Here is a 19,566-nt window from a genome sequence, read left to right on the forward strand (position 1 = left end):
TATCCTTATCCACCGCCGAAGCGGAATACATTGCCGCTGGTTCATGTTGTGCTCATTTACTTTGGATGACCCAAACTCTTAAAGATTATGGGATATATGTGAAACCTGTTCCATTGCTTTGTGATAATGAGAGTGCAATTAAGATTGCTCACAACCCTGTGCAACATTCTCAAACTAAGCATATTGAAGTTCTTCATCATTTCATTCAAGATCATGTTGCTAAGGGAGATATCAAACTTAAGCATGTTCGTACAGATAAGCAATTGGCGGATACATTCACCAAACCACTTGAGAAAGTGTTTTGCCGCTTGAGAGGTGAATTTAACATCATTGATGCCTCAAACGTGGAGTAGAAACTCATGTGGATGCATGCAAGGCATGAGCCTTACTATGACTAATCCTTGATATTTCTCTTATGATGATGATCATATGTCTTGGATATACTTGTACACTTGCATGATATCTAACCCTTGTAGGTACTTGGATAAGCCCAGCTCTATGAGATTGCAACTCAATCACATTCTAAGCAATATCTACATCTCCAAGTATCTACAAAATGGTGGTTGAAGACAAGGAAGCACGAATCCTTTCAATATATCCTTTGACAATTTCTTTATATAAACTTTCATGATTGTCATTTTGGAAACACAAGTGCTCTTCCTTGCAAGACTAACCCATGTAGGAAGATGAACTTCAACTACAAGTGGTGCTCCCAACTCTTGATGAACTACATCAACTTTGAGCACCCTACACAAGTTCAACTACATGATCAAGATCAACACCACCACCCAAGGTATGTCATTCCATCTTAGAGAAGCTTTACCCCAAGACATGGGTTAAAGCAACTCAACAAGATGAGAATACATCAAAATGCTTAACCGAAAAATGGCAACCCCATTTTGAACATAAACGATGAGTATGACCCATGATCAAGTGTCTCTTGACTCCTTAGTCAATATACTCTAGCATATGTGACTTTGTCGCCGACCTATTCTAGATGAAGTTCTTTGTGTTCTTGAATTTGTTTTTTGCATGCTAGTTCCCCTTTAAAAAACTTCATCCAGATTTCTTTTCTTTTCTTTTCTCTGCTTTGTTCTGCATTCCCTGCATCCAATTCATTGCAAATCCTTTAGTTAATTCCTTGCATATCCTTGTGAGATCTTATTTGTCTAAGTAAGCTGAGGTGACAAGTGTTTTCTCTCTAGGTTGAACTCGGCCTCACCGGTTTGTTTACTTCGGCCAAACCGAACCATCTCGGTGCCACCGGCAGTAACAACTTGGTGCTACTGATTTCAATGCTGAGAAAAATACTGTGTCATTTGCATCCTGCATATTTGCTCCAGCTCCACTCAATGATACTTGTCCTCTACCAGCATCCTATTACATGTTGCTTTGTAATGTGACTCAAGGACCAAACCTAATTGACCCATGCTCCAGAAGTCCCTTCTTGGAAATTGATGTCAAAGGGGGAGAGAGAGCACATCAAAGCTTATCACATAAGAGAGAATTCACACCTAAAGTTTCTCCTGATGCTTCTTATTCTTAAGAGGAAAGTTGTCTCATGTCTTCAAGAGGGGAAAGACATGATAGTATATGTTATGATTATCTTGCTCTAATTTTCTTGTTTGCTCTGATTTTCTATCACCCTATCTTCTCCCATTATCCAATGTCAGATTCAGGGGGAGAGAGCTTAGTCCCGAGGGAAGAAAATCTTTCGAATTCATTGCATATCTTTATCCTTGGGGACATGTCTATATCCAAATAGAGTACTTAGTACTCACTCTCTACATGTCATCTCAGTCTTGGTATTCTTGTGATCTCATGTTCTTGCTCTGTCTAGTAGATGTTCTTGTGTTATCTAACCTTGTTTACCCAGGTACATCTCCTTCAAAGCCAGTTCAAGACCACAAGATAAGTATATGCATCACACTCATGTGCATGAAGATCTCTTGATGTTGTATATATTGTTTGCAAGAGAGATTCATGAACATGAAGGTATATTTCCAGTATCTACATCATTTTCTCTGATGCATATAGCCAAGGCACATGTAACTCATTGCTTGCTCTGTCATGTTTATGCATTCTCATACTCTTATGATCTATCATCACATGATTGCATACATATAGGGGGAGCTAATGAATATTAATGTTGCATGTCCTTCCAAAGCTTTACTTGCTATTTTCTTCATATCTTTATCTAAAGGATTGATGTATGTTGTCATCAATTACCAAAAAGGGGGGATTGGAAGCACAAGTGCTCCCTGGGTGATTTTAGTAATTAATGTCAACATATCTCTTATTGGACTAATATTTCTACCTAGTATATTTCAGATAAGTTCAACATTGGAGTGGCATGGACAAGAGGATGTGGAACCCCTTCAAGATGCTAAGGACAAACATTGGCAAAATCTCAAGACTCTACATTTTCAGTTTAGTGATCCAAGATCACATTGAGTCCATAGGAAAGCCAATACTATTAAAAGGGGATGAGGTGCTGCTTAATGGCTTGCTTTCTCAAAGTGCTTAGTGATATGCCCCAAAGCCCTCAACCACTTTTTCACATCCACATATGTCCTAAACCTAAAAGTCAAACTCGGCCCCACCGATTTGATCTATCTGGCGCCACCGAGTTCATTTGACATAGCCACTTCCAAACCCTAATTAGTTCGGTCTCACCAATGGGATCTTGGTCTCACCGAGATGGGCTTGCAAACTTCCTGTTACTTGTTGCAATAATTTTGGTCCCACCGAGTTTGTGCAATCGGTCCCACCAAGTTTGCTTGACCAATTCTCTGTTTTTTATTACCAAAATCGGTCTCACCGAGTTTGTGTAATCGGACAAACCGAGTGTTGGGGAGACTATCATTTGAAGCACAAGAGCAAGGAGTTCATCATCAACTCACCATCTATTACCTTTTGTAGAGTGGTGTCTCCTAGATTTATTAGGTGTCATTTGGGAGCCTCTGTCAAGATTGCGGAGTTGAACCAAGGAGTTTGTAAGGGCAAGGAGATCGCCTACTTCGTGAAGATCTACCCAAGTGAGGCAAGTCCTTCGTGGCTGATGGCCATGGTGGGATAGACAAGGTTGCTTCTTCGTGGACCCATCGTGGGTGAAGCCCTCCGTGGACTCGCACAACCGTTACCCTTCGTTGGTTGAAGTCTCCACCAATGTGGATGTACGATAGCAGCACCTATCGGAACCACGCCAAAAATCTCTGTGTCTCCAATTGCATTTGCACGCTCCAATCCCATCCCTTTACTTTGTTTCAAGTTGCATACTTTACTTTCCGCTACTCATATACTCTATGCATGCTTGCTTGAACTGTATTGTGAATGCTTGAAACTGTGCTAATTTCCCACCTCAACTGGAAAAACTTAAAAACTACTGTCTTTGCTTGTTGAGGGTCTAATCACGCCCCTTTAGACACCTCTTCTCGATCATTTCAGTGTGCACCTGACAAGGCTGGTCAATTATATCGTCATCTAGATCTACCTTCTTCCTTGGGACCCTCTCTTTCTTCTACTTGTGTTTCCCTTTGCCTTTCACTTGCCCGACTAGATCTGCATGTTCAGCACTATCTAACGCCTCACCCTTACGCTTCTGCTTTCCATGGTTTTCGCCCGACTGGTTCGCATCTCTGGCTTGGCACTTGCCACTCCTCAGTCAGTCAGTCATCCTCACCGTTTGCATAACAGTTTGTTGTCTCCATCAGTTGGCTCAGGGTAGAAACATCCAAGGGACCGAATTTGAGGTTAGCTCTCGATACCGGATGCCTTGTTTGAAGGAGCAAATAGCTTGGTGCTCGGTAATGTTCTCGACTGAGTTGTGCAAGGCGGTCCATCTCTGGATGTACTCTTGCAAGCTCTCATTGCTCTTCTGAACACAGTGCTACAACTCGGCCAGCCCAACTGGCCACTTGTAAGTCCCTTTTAATATCTTGACAAACACTCGGGAGAGGTCCTCCCAGCTGAAAATATTGTTGGGCAGCATCTCATTGAGCCACGCCTGAGTGGATCCTTTAAGCATCAAAGGAAGATGCTTCATAGCAACATCATCATCCCCACCTCCAATATGGATGGCCACTTGGTAATCATCCATCCAAGTTTCTAGATTTGTGTCACCGGTGAACATGCTTATCCCAGCTGCCAACAGGAAGTTCGCTTGAATCACCGCCGAACGGATGGATCTGCTGTGTAAGACAATAAGTTTTGGGGAACCAACACAACCCTCTAGGGGTGGCTTATCTCATTATATATAATGGTTGTGTTACAATACGTACATAAGTACAGAAGCTATACATAGTCTAACACCCTCCCTCAATCTTAGCCACTTTCTAAAGAACTGAGAAGGGTAAGATTGCGCCTACAAGCCTCAAACTGTGGCAGCGGTAAAGGCTTAGTGAAGATGTCTGCAAGTTGATCCTTAGATGAGATAAACTTGATCTGGAGTTGCTTCTGCGATACACGTTCCCGTACAAAGTGATAGTCAACTTCAATGTGTTTCGTTCGAGCATGAAATACTGGATTTGCAGAAAGGTATGTAGCACCGATGTTATCACACCAAAGAATAGGAGGCTGTGGTTGAGACAAACCCAACTCCTGAAGCAAAGACTGCACCCAAATAATCTCTGCAGTAGCATTAGCCACAGCCTTGTACTCAGCTTCAGTACTGCTACGTGACACAGTAGCCTGTTTCCGAGCACTCCAGGCGATCAAATTAGAGCCAAAGAATACTGCATAACCCCCCGTGGATCGCCTGTCATCTGGGCTACCAGCCCAATCTGCATCAGAAAAGGCCGAAAGGACCCGAGAGGAAGTCGGCCGAATATGCATACCAAATGTCAGGGTGAACTGAACATAACGAAGAATGCGTTTAACAGCAGCCCAATGAGTATCTCTGGGAGCCTGAAGATACTGACAAACCCTGTTAACAGCATAAGAGATATCTGGTCTCGTGATCGTCAAGTACTGAAGTCCACCAACAATGCTCCTGTACTCTGTGGCATCCGCAGGAGACAAAAGCTCACCATCAACAGTTGTTATCTTGTCGGTAGACAACATGGGTGTGGTGGTCGGTTTGCACTTCAGCATGCCAGCTCTTTGTAACAACTCCAAGGAGTACTTCTTCTGCGTAAGGACAAGACCAGTAGCACGAGAAGTTACCTCAACTCCAAGAAAGTAGTGAAGCTTCCCAAGATCTTTGACCGCAAAATCAGCACCAAGAGAGCAGACAAGAGCATTAGCAGCATACTGAGAAGAGCTGAGAAGGATAATATCATCGACATATACCAAAAGGTACATAGTGACTTCTGGCTTCTGTAGAAGAAATAATGAAGTGTCAGCAGTGGACGGCACAAACCCATGAGCACGAAGGGCAGAGGCAAGGCGGGCATGCCAGGCACAAGGAGCTTGCTTCAAACCATATAGTGCTTTGGAAAGACGACATATATAGTCAGGACGATCAGGATCAGAGAAACCAGGTGGCTATTTCATATAAACCTCTTCCTCCAAAAATCCATGTAGAAAAGCATTCTGCACATCAAGCTGACGAAGTGACCAACCACGAGAAACAGCAATGGAGAGAAGAAGCCGAATAGTGGTAGGCTTGACGACAGGACTGAAGGTGTCCTCATAGTCAAGACCATGACGCTGCCGAAAACCGCGAGCAACAAGTCGCGCTTTGTAACGCTCAATAGATCCATCCGAATGCTTCTTCACTTTGAATACCCATTTTGAGTCAATAACATTTACCCGTGGTGGTGGAGGAACGAGAGTCCATGTCTTGTTACGAAGAAGAGCATGAAACTCCTGCTCCATAGCCTCTCGCCAATGTGGAATGCGCAGGGCAGCCTGATATGAGCGAGGCTCAGAAGATGGATCCGCAACAGCAGCAGCCAAACAAGCAGCCAACCAAGCAACCGTACCATCCTTACGTTCCTTAGGTTTGAAAATGCCACTGCGACTGCGTGTATGTGGTCGGGACACAGGAACCACCGAGGTCGACGGAGCAGCCTGCAACGGGCTGGAGGACGGCGACGTTGACGAGTCAGCCGGTGACGAGGAGCCAGTCACGGTAGCCTCGGACTCGGTCGACGAAGAAGGCCGGCCCACCGGCGAAACCAGCAGAGCAGACGAAGCAGCTGGCGACTCCTGCATCACAGACCGGGCCGTTGGCGAGCTCGGCATAGTGGCCGTGGCGCGGCCGGTGTCGCGGGCCGATCCACGGATGAAGGCGACGTGAGGACCCGAGCCGCGGGCGAAGACGGCGTGACGGGCCGAGCCGCAGGCGAAGACGGCGTGACGGGTCGAGCCGCGGGCGACTCGGTGGCCGCTGGCGAAAAAGGCCGAGCCGCTGGAAACTCGGCGATCGCTGGCGTAGCGGACCGAGCAGTGGAGATGCTCGGCGCGACGGGCTCGTCGGGTGACCATGCATGAGCACGCGAATCGACGCCATGCAACATAGGGCGATCGACGTGCCCACCAGAAGACGACGATGATGATGGTGAATCCTCCAACAGCTCCAAACGAGCTCCACGTCCGGTTCCTGCACCATGGTTAGGTAACAGCAAAGGAGAGTATGCAACATCATCAAATTGGTCAGAAGCAACAGAGGATGAATGCAGGGATGGTGGTTCGACAGTAGACACAGGAAGGTTGGCAAAGGGAAAAACATGCTCATCAAACACGACGTCCCGAGATATATAGACACGATTAGTGGGAACATGAAGACATTTGTAACCTTTATGAAGAGAGCTATAGCCAAGAAAAACACACTTCTTAGAACGAAACTCAAGCTTGCGCTTGTTATATGGACGAAGATGCGGCCAGCAAGCACACCCAAATACCTTGAGAAAGGTATAATCAGGTTGTTCATTAAGGAGAACCTCAATGGGAGTCTTCATGTTTAAAACATGAGTAGGAGTACGGTTGATGAGAAAGCATGCAGTGGTGAAAGCATCACTCCAAAACCGAAACGGAACAGATGCATGGGCCAAAAGAGTAAGACCAACTTCAACAATATGACGATGCTTACGTTCGACTGAACCATTCTGTTGATGTGTATGTGGACATGCTAAACGATGAGCTATCCCAAGCGACTGAAAGAAAGAGTTGAGGTTGCGATACTCGCCACCTCCCCCCCCCCCCCAATCCGACTGGACATGAACAATTTTGTGCTTGAGAAGACGTTCAACATGTTTTTGAAACTGAACAAAAATATCAAACACATCAGATTTGCGTTTAATAAGGTAAAGCCAGGTAAAGCGACTATAAGCATCAACGAAACTGATATAGTAATTATGACCACTGACAGAAGTCTGAGCAGGACCCCATACATCTGAAAACACAAGTTCTAAAGGATGTTTCACCTCACGACTGGACTCCGAAAAAGGAAGTTGATGACTCTTCCCCTGCTGACAAGCATCACACATTGCTACATCTTTATTACTAGACAAACTAGGAAGCTCATGACGACGCAAAATATGACGGACAATAGGTGTGGCCGGGTGACCAAGACGAGCATGCCACTGTGACGGAGAGACCCGAACTCCACTGAAAACGCGAGCGACGCCAGGATGCTCCAGACGGTAGAGGCCCTGGCACAACCGCCCACTAAGAAGAATATCCCTCGTGCCCCGATCCTAAATAAAAAGATCAAAAGGGTGAAATTCACAAAGCACATTATTATCACGTGTGAGTTTAGGAACTGAAAGAAGATTACGGGTCACAGATGGAACTCGAAGAACATTGCGAAGCTGAAGATTCCTATTGGCATGTCTAGTGAGAAGAGATGCTTGACCAATATGAGAGATGTGCATACCTGCTCCATTGGCGGTGTGGATCTTGTCGGAGCCATGATAGGGTTCACGAGTGTGAAGCTTCCCCATCTCGCTGGTCAGATGCTCTGTCGCCCCAGAGTCCATGTACCAGTGTGGATCGATGGAGTAGGACTGAGTGTGTCCCTGTTGCTTCTGCGGCGCGGGACGATCAGCCATGGCGACCTGAAGGGCATTGTTGCGTGTATCTTTGCCGTCATTGCCAAGACCAAGGAAGCTTCGCTGGAAGCGCTTATGACACTTGGAGGCCCAGTGCCCATCGCGGCCACAAAGCTGACACACACGTGGACCGCCAGCCCCCGGTAAGGTCGCAGTAGGTGGGGGGGCCGAGGCGGGCGACGGTGGCAGCCCCAAGGGAGACCGGGGTGATGAAGAAGAGCGGCCACCCTTGGTGGCGGCGTTGGCCGAGAGGGAGCCAGTGCCCCTGGTGCGGCGAGTCTCGACCCGTTGCTCAGTGAGAAGGAGCCGAGAGAAAACCTCGTGTGCCAGCATGGGTGTCGAGTTGCCCCGCTCGTTGATGATCTCGACTAAGGCATCATACTCCTCATCAAGACCATTGACAATAAACGAGTTGAACTCGGAGTCGGTGAGGGGCTGTCCAATGGAGGCCAATGTGTCGGCGAGGCCCTTGACCTTGTTGTAGAACTCAGTGGCAGTGGAGTCAAGCTTCTGACATTCTCCAAGCTGACAACGGAGTGCAGAGACACGAGCCTGGGACTGCGCTGCAAAGGTGCGCTCAAGGATGGTCCAGGCCTCATGAGACGTCTTCGCGAAGACAACAAGGCCGACAACTGCCGGCGAGAGCGACCCCTGGATGGAGGAGAGGTTCGCCTGGTCCTGCCCCGTCCAGACGCGATGGGCCGGATTGTAGACCGGACCGTGCACGCTGTCTACCAACGCGGGTGGGCAGGGAAGCGATCCGTCGACGTAGCCTAGCAGGTAGTGACTCCCCAAGAGCGGGAGAACCTGCGCACGCCAGAAGATGTAGTTGTCGGCGGAGAGCTTGATGGTGATGAGATGACCGAAGTGAAACGGCGGCGGCGAAGACGATCCCATCGAGGAGGCTGCCTGGGGTGCAAACACCATGGAGGCAGCCAGAGGCACCGAAGCCGATGCGGGAGGAGGCGGGACCGCAGCCAGGGCGGGCGCCGCAAAGCTCGCGGCCGGTTCGGACGCCGCAAGGCTGGCGGCCGGGGCAGACGCCGCCAACCCCGCCAGCGGGGCGGTGTGATCCGCTTGCGGCAGGAGCGGCGGGACGACGCCTGCGGAGTCCGCAGCAGACGGCGGCGCCGCGGTGTGGACTACGAGGTCACGCCCAGGCGAGGGCGCCGGCGGCGTGGAGAAGACGGAGCCGATGCTCCTTGTCCCGATCGGAGCCGGAACGGAGACGGCATCGAGCGGGAGGTTGAGCAGAGCCGCAAGAGAGGCCGGGAGAAAGCCCGCAGCAGTGGAACCGGTGGTGGCGGCGCTCGACATGGCGGCAGCGCGATCGGTGGCGCGGCGGCTGCGGTGAAGGCGGCGGCGGCTGCGGCGGCGGTGCGGGTATTATCTCATTATATATAATGGTTGTGTTACAATACGTACATAAGTACAGAAGCTATACATAGTCTAACATGCTGAAACATATCGGTCCAGAGGAACTCGATCCACTTGGCTAATCTCTTGCATTATAATCCCTATTTGCTCGGCCTCTGTCCACCAAATTCTAAGTGAGGAGTGATCATGCATTGAACTAGGGGTCCCAATATTCCACATCCTCATGATCGTGGGGGAAAATCTACCCGACAAGCGAAGTAGACTAGGCCTCCGATCATCACCGTGATGGTACCGGTCTCCGTATTGCTGGGGTCGATATGGGGCATCCCTCGAAGGGCTCATTTGACCATGAGAATGATTGTCATGCTGACGAGTAGGTGATATCCCACCGTGGTACCGTTCACCTTGCTGTAAAGGCTGTTCTGGTCGCCGAGTGAATGCTGCATCTCCCAGGGTGAGGCGATTCCCTGCGCCGACGAGGCACAAGGGGGCTATGAGCCGACCGAGTCATGTTAGCCCAGACCGACTTGCTGTGTACATGATTGTGAGACTGGGACACGGCAGAATTTTGCGCCATGGACGCCTTCAAGAGTGCTTGGATTTGCTCGAGCCCTTCTGCTGCCGATCCCAACTGTTGAATGGAATCCACGATTCGCGTTTCTGTGCCAAGTTTTGCACCAGAGTCCACAATACTTGTTAGTTTTGGGCATCGTTATACGGGAACAACTACCTCTTGTGCTGACTGGAACTAGGAAGATCATGGGGACGGCCTTTGAGAGCTTTATCCCACTGCTGCAAGTGCGCCTGCTCAACCAAGGTGGCCAAACACGCCGACTCCAAGACGAGTGCTTTGGGGGTGGTCACCGTAATGGCGTGCGTTGGGTTTGCTTGGTCACCCCGTTGAGTTCATCAAGCTGCTCCTGAGTGGGAGGTGCTGCTTTCCCATCGACCCGGGGGCCACCGTCGGTTATGTCGTCGGCTGCTTCATTAGTTTTGTGACCATGACCATCTTGTTGCTCGGGGTAGCCAGGTGGGCCGTTGTCGGGACCCGCCATCAAAACCTCCACCGAGGAGTCCATGCTCTCACAACTTTCTTCTTCCTCCCTTCATGAAGGGAGGCGAACATGTCATGGAACGATTCCGTAGGCTCCAGGACAGACACCTTCTCGGGCGCAACCTGAAGAGAGACTGCATGTTTGATCCACAACTGAACTCATGATCGGCAGAAGCGCTTGCGATGACACCCGACGGGGTGAGGTGGGCCTGTCTAGTATGGAGCAGACGGCCGTTGGAGAAGGATTTTATGGAAGCTGGCGTGGATGTGTGTTGCGCCATCGATGGGCAACGAATCCATGTGAAGCAGGGCTTCCTAAAGCCATGCCGAATCATCGGCCATGAAGCGGAGGGCACCAAAATAGATCTCGCTGCCAAGCACCATCTCGACATCGCGAGAAATGGAAGATGGAGAATCCACCTGCGCCATGTACTGCAAGATGCACAAGCCCAAGGTGAGCACCAACTGTCGTCGGAATGATTCTGACAGTAAGGAATAGGGGTACGAATAAGGGCAGGATCTAGTTGTGGCATAGATGTGACACGGGAGTTTTACGAGTTCGGGCCCCTCACGGAGGAGGTAACACCCCTACGTCTCGAGCCCTGGGCTAAGCTTTCTCTTTTGTCTGAAGATTACAAAAGGATTGTGAACCATGTACATGAGCTACGGGCCGCTTATATAGAGTGCATGGGCCCCTTGTCTACTCATGTTACAAAGGATTTGAATGATTGTGTTGATGAAGGGCATTACACATGGGAACTGACATAATAAATGCTAGTAACACATGAGAACGTGTGCCTCTGGTGCTCCAGAGTCCATGTTGGCCTTCCACCTTCCCTTGTCTGAGTCACCGTGAGGCAGCCGAGTGGACTTGTTGCGTCCGAGTGAATGAGTGTTCTCCGAGTGGATTAGTGTCGTCCGAGTGGAGAGAATCTTAGCTGGTATCCGAATGGATTGGTGACGCGGGGGTATTTATGTCCGGTGTTGTGGGTCCTTCATGTGGGCCAGCATGTGTCTCTTATAACCACTGTTCAAGAAATCTTCCGATTCACCGATTAATCTTCCGATTTATTGCTAATCGGAGGGTGACCGATAAGATTATGCCTTATCTTTGCTGTTTATCTTTTGGACCAATTTACCATTCTGACAAGCGATTTATCGGGAATCTACCGATAAATTAGACCTATTCATCACACTATGTTGTCAAAAACTATACTTATTTATGTTTTGTGGACCTTGTTATGGAATATGTACTATTGCCCTATTTTGTTTGTCATTTTACGAGGATTCAAAGGCTAGAAATCAAGGTAACACTTCTGTCAAATATTCTTTTAGTGTTGAATATAGCGTATTTAATGTTGGGAACCTGAGATTTGCAATAAAATATTCGATTAATAGTCGACCGATAAAATCGATTAATCGTCCGATTTTCGATTAACCTCTAATCCCTAGCGGACTGAGACGATAACGATAAGCGATATCCTCAACATTGCTTATAACCCTACCTATAATGGGTATTATTATCAGATATCAATTTGAAAATGTTCAATCCATGGGTATTCAGTGTGTACAACCAACCAATTATGTTCTAACATATCTGAAATTGGCTGAAGATTATGCTGTTTTTGTTCACAAGTGTGAGCAGAGAACTTCCCAGGATTGGGGGTTGCTACTCTCTTCCAATCACAGACCAACTTGTGTGTATTTTGGATGGAAAGTATGTGCACTCCTGCTATATTTGTAGATGCTTCAGTGCAGTCCTGGGTAATTCCCACCTATGCAAGATGCTACTTTGAGGTTGGCTCTAATCAAGCATATCTGAAATTGAATGAAGTCTATGCTTCTATTATTTACATGTTTGAGCTGACATGTCTGCTGGTGCGAGGAAACTGCTCTGCTCCAAAATATCTGCATTGTTTTGGTGATCCCTGCCTCCCTCTTGGTTGGATCAATGCCTTTGCTCTTCATGGCCGTATGGTCGCACTATCCATAGATTTTGTGCAATTCGATCAATGCCTTATTCACTTTGAGAAGTTCTGGGCCACTGGAATTGTGGGAGAGGTGTTTGGTCCCAGGTGTACTTTTCGAGTCCGAGTGTACATTCCTCAACAAATACCTAGAGTTCCTTATGACTATTGCTTCAGTCTGGCTATATGTTCGCCTTGTGTGTGGAGCTATACCATATGAACTAGCGATAGTTTTGCATCCTCCGCTGGACATGTCCAAGCTGCAACCTGGTGACTACAACAACATGTGCCTCCTGTTTTAGTTAATTTTTGCTACAAGGGAGCTGAATTTTGAAACGGGCATCTACCGGATGGACACCACTTGGGACCCCGGGCGAGCCGACATGGTTGATGTTACAGGAATCAACCCGACAACATCCCGTGAAGAAGGGAGGAACGTCATCACTGTCATCGTGGGCTTCACGCAAAACTCCACCAACTACAAGTGCTATGACGACTTTGCTCGCGTCGGTGTCATCTACCTCAACTTCGGCTACCACCGCGGCTCCGACCAAGCCCAGGAACATCGAGCGTCATGGGATCCAAGCGATCCTCGATGGCGTTGGCTTGGGGTCCAGCCGAGTCTCATCGAAGGAGGAATGTCGACAACTAAATCATTTAGGGTCCTTGAGTCGGCGAAGATGCAACACGCGATGCATGATTGTGCATGCCCTCCTATCCCTAGATACTCTCTACCGGCTTGAAGGCAAGACGACTGTTAAGGGGGAGGGGATGCCAGCCCCCTTCCTATCACGGGTTGATAGTGATGGGCAAGGCCTAGCCAGCTTGTTATTGCCGCAACTACAAGTACGAGGGCCGACGCGACTTACGAGGCATCCACGTAGGATTAGGCAAAATGCCACGTCGGATCCCTTCTCCTACATCTGGTTCTCTTCTTTATGTTCTTCCTGATTCCCCAAATCCCATACCTCCATTGCTACTTGTAATTCAACTTGTATCCAATAGATCATGAGAGAGACATCTGGTAGCTAACAATACAATGTTTAAAGGTAAGAAAATTGTAGGGTGTCTAAAAATGTTCGATTTAAGGACGAATGCATGGGGAGGGGCCCGCCGCCTTGCGAGGTTTGGCCTTAGCCTTTTGCCCTCTCTCGGCCGAAGAACCGCAGACTACAGGATGCACTACTCAATGATGCTTGGGTATGTGATCTGCATGGATGTGTCACCCTGCCGCTCCTTAAGGGTTTCATTAACCTGCGTGCTCGAGTGCCAGGGATCTCCCTTACCCCTGGACAGGATGATAGCTTCCGTTGTCTCTACCCTTCGGGTGTCTTCCCCACGTCCACGCCTATCATCGCAACTTCCAGGGTGTGCCTCGGTCACCTTTGCGAATTTCCTAGAAGGTTCGGGTGCCCCCTCCCCCCAGTGTCATTTCTTCCTTATTTGGCCACTGCTGCACCAATGACTATCGTCGACAGACCACCACCAATGACACGGCTTGCCGAACAATTATTTTTGTGCTCTTTGCAAAAGGCATTGAATTCATGCTCCAGCCAACTCATCCAAAAGTTCAAATTGATGGAGAGAGGCGGACAATATATTTCAACATCCCCCTCACGTCTAGGCTTATTTAGTTGAAGACCTCTTGGCTCGGGTGCCATATTGAATTCATGCTTCAGCCAACTCATCTAAAAGTCCAAACTGATGGTGAGAGGCGGGTAATATATTTCAACGAAAGGAACCTTGAGACGCCGATGCACCTATTTGCGTACTGTCCTTTCTCCACCTGGGTCAGAGAAGCGGTCAGGTGCTTCTATCAGCAATGGACATTGAATCTAATTTTTTTAATGAAAAAGGGGCGTGCCTTCGCACTTGTGTTAACCAAAGGTTGAAAACAATTAACACTGATGTTAGAGGGGAAAGAGAGGGATTGATGGAATGGTTCATTGTATTGCTTGAGCCTCATGGGCATATATATAGGAGTACCTGATCTACTTAGAGTATAAGACAAACTAGAATATTTCCTAGTCTATCATATGTTTCCAATACAGTCACATTACTCAACTTCCCCCCGCAGTCACAACGGTAGCGACGCTGACAGTGATACTGGAGAAGAATCCGAAGGCAAGCCAACGGACAACCTCCCATAGTCGTAACGGTCGATGCATCGCGGAAGTCGTGGATGGAATGAAACCCGACGAGTTTGCTCTAGCAAGGCGGTAGCCCTTTGTGACATTTGTCGAGGTAGCCGAGAGCGTAGGTGGTGGAGCCGTGGTCGAGGTAGTCATGCGAAGAATGTCGTGGTCGATGTCGAGTCGGGGTGGCCGGTGTCAAGAAAGTCGTCGTGGAGCCATGGGCGCAAGGACACGCCAAGTTAGCATGGGCGCGGTGGTGTCAAAGTAGTGGTGCGTCGGGAAAAAGACAGTGTTGATGACGCGTCGCAGCGGGTTTACCATGCCCGGGGACACATCGTTGACGAAGGCACGCATTGGTGGTTCTAACACCGGGCATGCGTAGACGGATGAAGATGAAGTTGACGAAGTGCCGCACCAGGCTTGCCAGGCCCGGGGACACGTCGTGGACGAAGGCACGCATCGGTGTTTCCAGCACTCGGCATGCGTAGACTGGGACCTGCATGAGTTGTACGCCATGTCGGAGAAGTCGGAGAGGCCAGGAAAGAAGGACTCAAGAACGGCTGTGGCGCCAATCTACGCGGGGCCGATGTCACCCGCGGTTGTCGGAGTAGACGAAGTGGTCGGGGTAGATGACTGCGATGTTGGCGACAGGCTGGTGTTGGACGAAGACGAAGGAGGTGGATAGGCGGCGGCGGCTACGAGGGTAGCAACGGCGGCGGCTACCTTAGGAGCGCGGCGGTGATGCTCGAAGTAGGCGAGGAACCTGACAATGCGACGAAGACCGGCGCAGACAGTGGCGTTCCGCATCGAGGGAGATGGTGTGGCGCATATACCACGCGAGGCCAACGCGCGATGATGGTGGACTGGCCCGCGGGCCACGGTGCAACGGCCCGAAGGGGTGACGCCACGGCCGCGGGCAGGTCGGGGCGACGGCGAGAAGACCTCAGGGCGGCGATGGGGACCGCGCACCGTGGCGCTACAGCCCGAAGGGGTGGCGCAGCGGCGTAGCGCGGGTCAGTGCAACTGCGGGGACGGCCTCAGGGCGGCGATGGGGACCGCATATCGCGGCACTACGACCCGAAGGAGCGACACAGAGGCGACGCGCGAGTCGATGCAGTCGCGAGGAGAAGCACGAGGCGGCGGTGCTGCGGCCCGACGGGGCGAAGCACGACAGCCCGATGCTCGATCGGGGGAGAGGCGCGTTGTACTCCGGATGGTCTTCACGGGACCTGCGGAGGCGCGCGCAACTGACGGGCCAGGTTGATCGCGTGGCGTAGATGAGGCGGATCGCAGCGGCGAGCAGGTGATCAATCGACCGCGCGCGTGGTCAAGGACACCGCTCGTTGGAGGCGGGATGGTGGCGGAGTCCGAGATGAAGCCGGCGACAACGGACGGCGTGGGACGTCGTGGGAACGAGCGCGTCAGCACCGGCACCCAGGCTGCCAAAGCAGCGCCGGCGCCCGAGCGGAGGCCGCCGCCGAGCCTGACGCAGCTGGGGAGGAGGCCGACGAGGTAGTCCGCAGGGCCGCCGTTCAGACGTGGCAGAGGCGGGTGGCGTGGATCGATGGGCAGGCCGGCGCGTGAATGACGGCTATGATGGGCCGCCGCATGGCGCGAGGCCGCCGGATCGGGCGATGCAGCTGTCCAGGTAGGAGCAGGGTGGTGATAGCCGGCGTAGATCGACGGGCGGGCCGGCGCGCGGACGACGGTCGTGAGGAGCCACCTGTCGCGCGAGGCCGTTGGGTCAGTGAAGAAGCCAGCCGGTCATGCCGGTGTCGCAGTAGAGGCGCACGGGGGTTGACTGGCGGCGGCGGGCGACGCAAACCGATCAACCATAGATCGAAAAATCAAAAAGAAAACGCCAATCAAAACGACCGGCAAGAGAGTTAAAAAAACACGAAGCAAGGGCACGGGAAAAAGACTCTCACAAACGTTAACTACCAAACACTATGGACTCCCGCATCGTCTTTCTGGCGGCTCGCGGGAAAGAACCGCCGCCGTCGTAACTCCATGATCTCCCAGTCCTAGTCTTGCCACCGTAGGGGCTCCCCGGTGAAGTCTAGGAAGGTGGTGGTGGGGCACTGGTTCTCCGTCGCGGCACGGACGTGCGGAAGCTCGGTGCGACGCGGCTCCATGGTCTCCTATGTTGCTATGCGTGCATGTGTGCGTGTCACGCAGATGGCATTGAACGCGGGCGCCTGTGCACGCAGGTCGGGACCAAGGCACGTTGGCGTCGCAGGGAGCCGGGGTCGCATCACTACGTGTTGCCCTCGCCGCTGCCGCTGCCGCTGCCTCCGGCCTCTGCCGCGGTGACAAGGTTTCCGGCCGTCTCCTACATGGGAAACGGAGTCTTGGATTCTGGGCGACGGCCCATAGACTCTCGGTGGCGGCGACTATCCGTAGCCATGCGGAAGGCGCGGCGGTTGGATTTGACGTCGGACGACCACAACTTCAGTGTCTATAGTCGGCCTGTCGTGGTTGTATTGATTTGGATCTAGACGGCTAGGTGACGGTGATTCAGATCTGATTGGCCAGATAAAGGTAATTGTAGACTGTGCTACAATGATTTTCTGTGGCTTCACGATGACGGTGGTCACCGAAAGGTCTTCTAGAGGGGGCCGAATTCGCTGTTTTGACCATTTTTTGTAAACTTTAGGCGATTTGACCCCGGTTCGAAAAAATTTCGTGATCTGACCCTTTTCCTATCGTCATCGTCCTTGACGATAGGGTAACACAGCCTACCGCCGAGGACTATGGCGGTAGGACTTGACTGCGCCGTCACGGTCGCTCGGGGTTGAAAATACTCTACCGCCATAGTCCTTGGCGGTAGGGTCTGGAAGATATACATCAGGTACCGTGTCTAGTACTAAGCAATAACTTTGGTGGTCAGTTGGCTAGCGTGTCCATGTTTAATTGGGTAGGTCTCAGGTTCGAGCCTTACAGGGGCTTTTTTTTGTTTCTTTTTGTTTTGCCCAATGAAAAGTAAACAATTTGTCCAATTACTATTAGGATATGAATTATTGATAAAAAAATATTTTTACTTATCTGTAACTGTCTTATGAAATTCCCGCAAAGATATAAACCAATATGATGGGATGAACAATTTGTCCAATTAATGTTAAGTTATGGATTATTTATAAAAATATTTTTTGTTACTTGTATGTAACTGTTTTATGAAATTCTGCGATACAAAGATGACCCCTCCAATAAGATCAAATACGGTGTAAGTCCGTTCTCAGTATTATCATCCAAACACGGATACAAATCATGGTGTGCAAAGGCCTTCCGAACTTTAAACTAAATAAGAAAATAGCAGGAAGTAGTACAACCCCTGGGTAAACAAATTATTTGTGTATATAGAAGAGGATAAATAAATGGTCATAGAGCGTATTTCATCCTTTGTTGGGTTCCAGTGTCAGAACACAAGTTTCAAAAGAACATATACAAACTTCAAATTAAAAGTCCGACTGATTCCAAAAGCGTTGAGCAGTTTACGAGAAGTTGCAACATTCACCTTGATAAAGTGTAAGCTAGCAGCCGCTGCTACTGAGCAAGGGAGTTCCCTAATCTAGTAGTGCTTCAGAGGGAAACGAAGGTCTAAGGACAAGGAATAATTGAGGGCAAGAGGAGATGATGGAGCAAAGGCCTGAAGATGATTCATATGCTAATATTAATTGAACAAATTGTTTACTTTTTATTGGGCAAAATAAAAATAAACAAAAAAAGGCTTGTAAAAATATCTTTTATCAATAATTCATATGGTAATATTAGTTGGACAAATCGTTTACTTTTTATTGTGCAAAATAAAAAGAAACAAAAAAACAGCAACAAAAAGGCTCGAACCCAATACCTCCTCTGTTAATCATGCACGCGCTAGCCAACTCTCCACAAGAGTGCTTCAGTACTACTAAATGCCACACCTTATTTATATCTTCCAGACCCTACCGCCAAGGACTATGGCGGTAGGGTATTTTCAACCTCGAACGACCGTGACGGCACAGTCAAGTCCTACCGCCATAGCCCTCGGCGGTAGGCTGTGTTACACTATCAACAAGAACGATGACGGTAGGAAAAGAGTCAGATCACGAAATTTTTTTGGATCAGGGTCAAATCGCGCTAAAGTTTAAAAAAAAGGTCAAAATAGTGAATTCGGCCTCTAGAGGGTTTATATCTTCAGATCTTGACTTCAGCGGTGAGATAAATCTCCTGTTAGAAGAGATCTAATAGTTTGTGTTGAAAGCCTAGGTCTAACCTAAGTTGGCTATGTTGACAATGACAATGTTTTTTTGCATCGTTACCTTGTTGAAGGCATTGTTCGGATATGCTCAAGATATTCTTCTAGGTGAAAATCTAGATCCGGCTTTAGTGGTTGGATCTGACGACGGAGCTTAAGCGTCGCTCCCTTTCTGAAGACGTTGATGTTGAAGAATATCGTTATCCGTGTGGTGTTATGAGATGATTGGTGCGAATAGTCATCGATGTAGTTTGCCGATCGCAAATTTGATCCCTTTAGTTTTTTTTTCTTTTCTCTGGCCTAAGCATAGATTTGATCTTATATGACTTTGCTAGTTATTGGCGTGTTTCGTGTGTGTTAGTGTTGACTGTGTACATTCTTACTATGCAAAAGCAGAATATGTGCTCATTGTGTCGTGTATCCTCTTGATGATTCATTTTTAGCTAATAAAATTCAGTCTATTGAAAAAACTCGTTAACCAAAATAAAGGCTAAAAAAATCTACTCCCTATATAAATAGAATAATCCTCCATGAACGACGACCAACCATCACAGGATTCGCATGTAAGCGCTTTATTTTTGGAATCTAGCAGATACCGGATGATGCACTCAAAGTACAAACTGGGTTATGACTTATGACCTCCATAGCTGAAAAAGATCTGAGGCAAAACGAGAATCTAGGATTGCTCCTAGCAGCCAGCTAACTTAGAAATCTAAATTTCTGAGTTCATAGGAACTAAGAGAGTGATTATTTATTTATTTTTCGGACCAAGACATTTGCAGGTAATTTATAAAAGGAACAGTCG

The 19,566-nt window shown here is 49.1% G+C and overlaps 1 protein-coding gene across 2 annotated transcripts in view; it reads right to left on the bottom strand.

Moving 5' to 3' along the window:
- LOC123136411 (disease resistance protein RPM1) overlaps window positions 1-19,566 on the bottom strand; it is a 59,099-nt gene that overhangs the window by 39,235 nt on the left and 298 nt on the right. The gene's annotated exons all lie outside the window — the stretch shown is intronic.

Source organism: Triticum aestivum, chromosome 6B, assembly GCF_018294505.1.
Source record: "Triticum aestivum cultivar Chinese Spring chromosome 6B, IWGSC CS RefSeq v2.1, whole genome shotgun sequence".
In the NCBI taxonomy this organism is placed as follows: Eukaryota; Viridiplantae; Streptophyta; class Magnoliopsida; order Poales; family Poaceae; genus Triticum; species Triticum aestivum.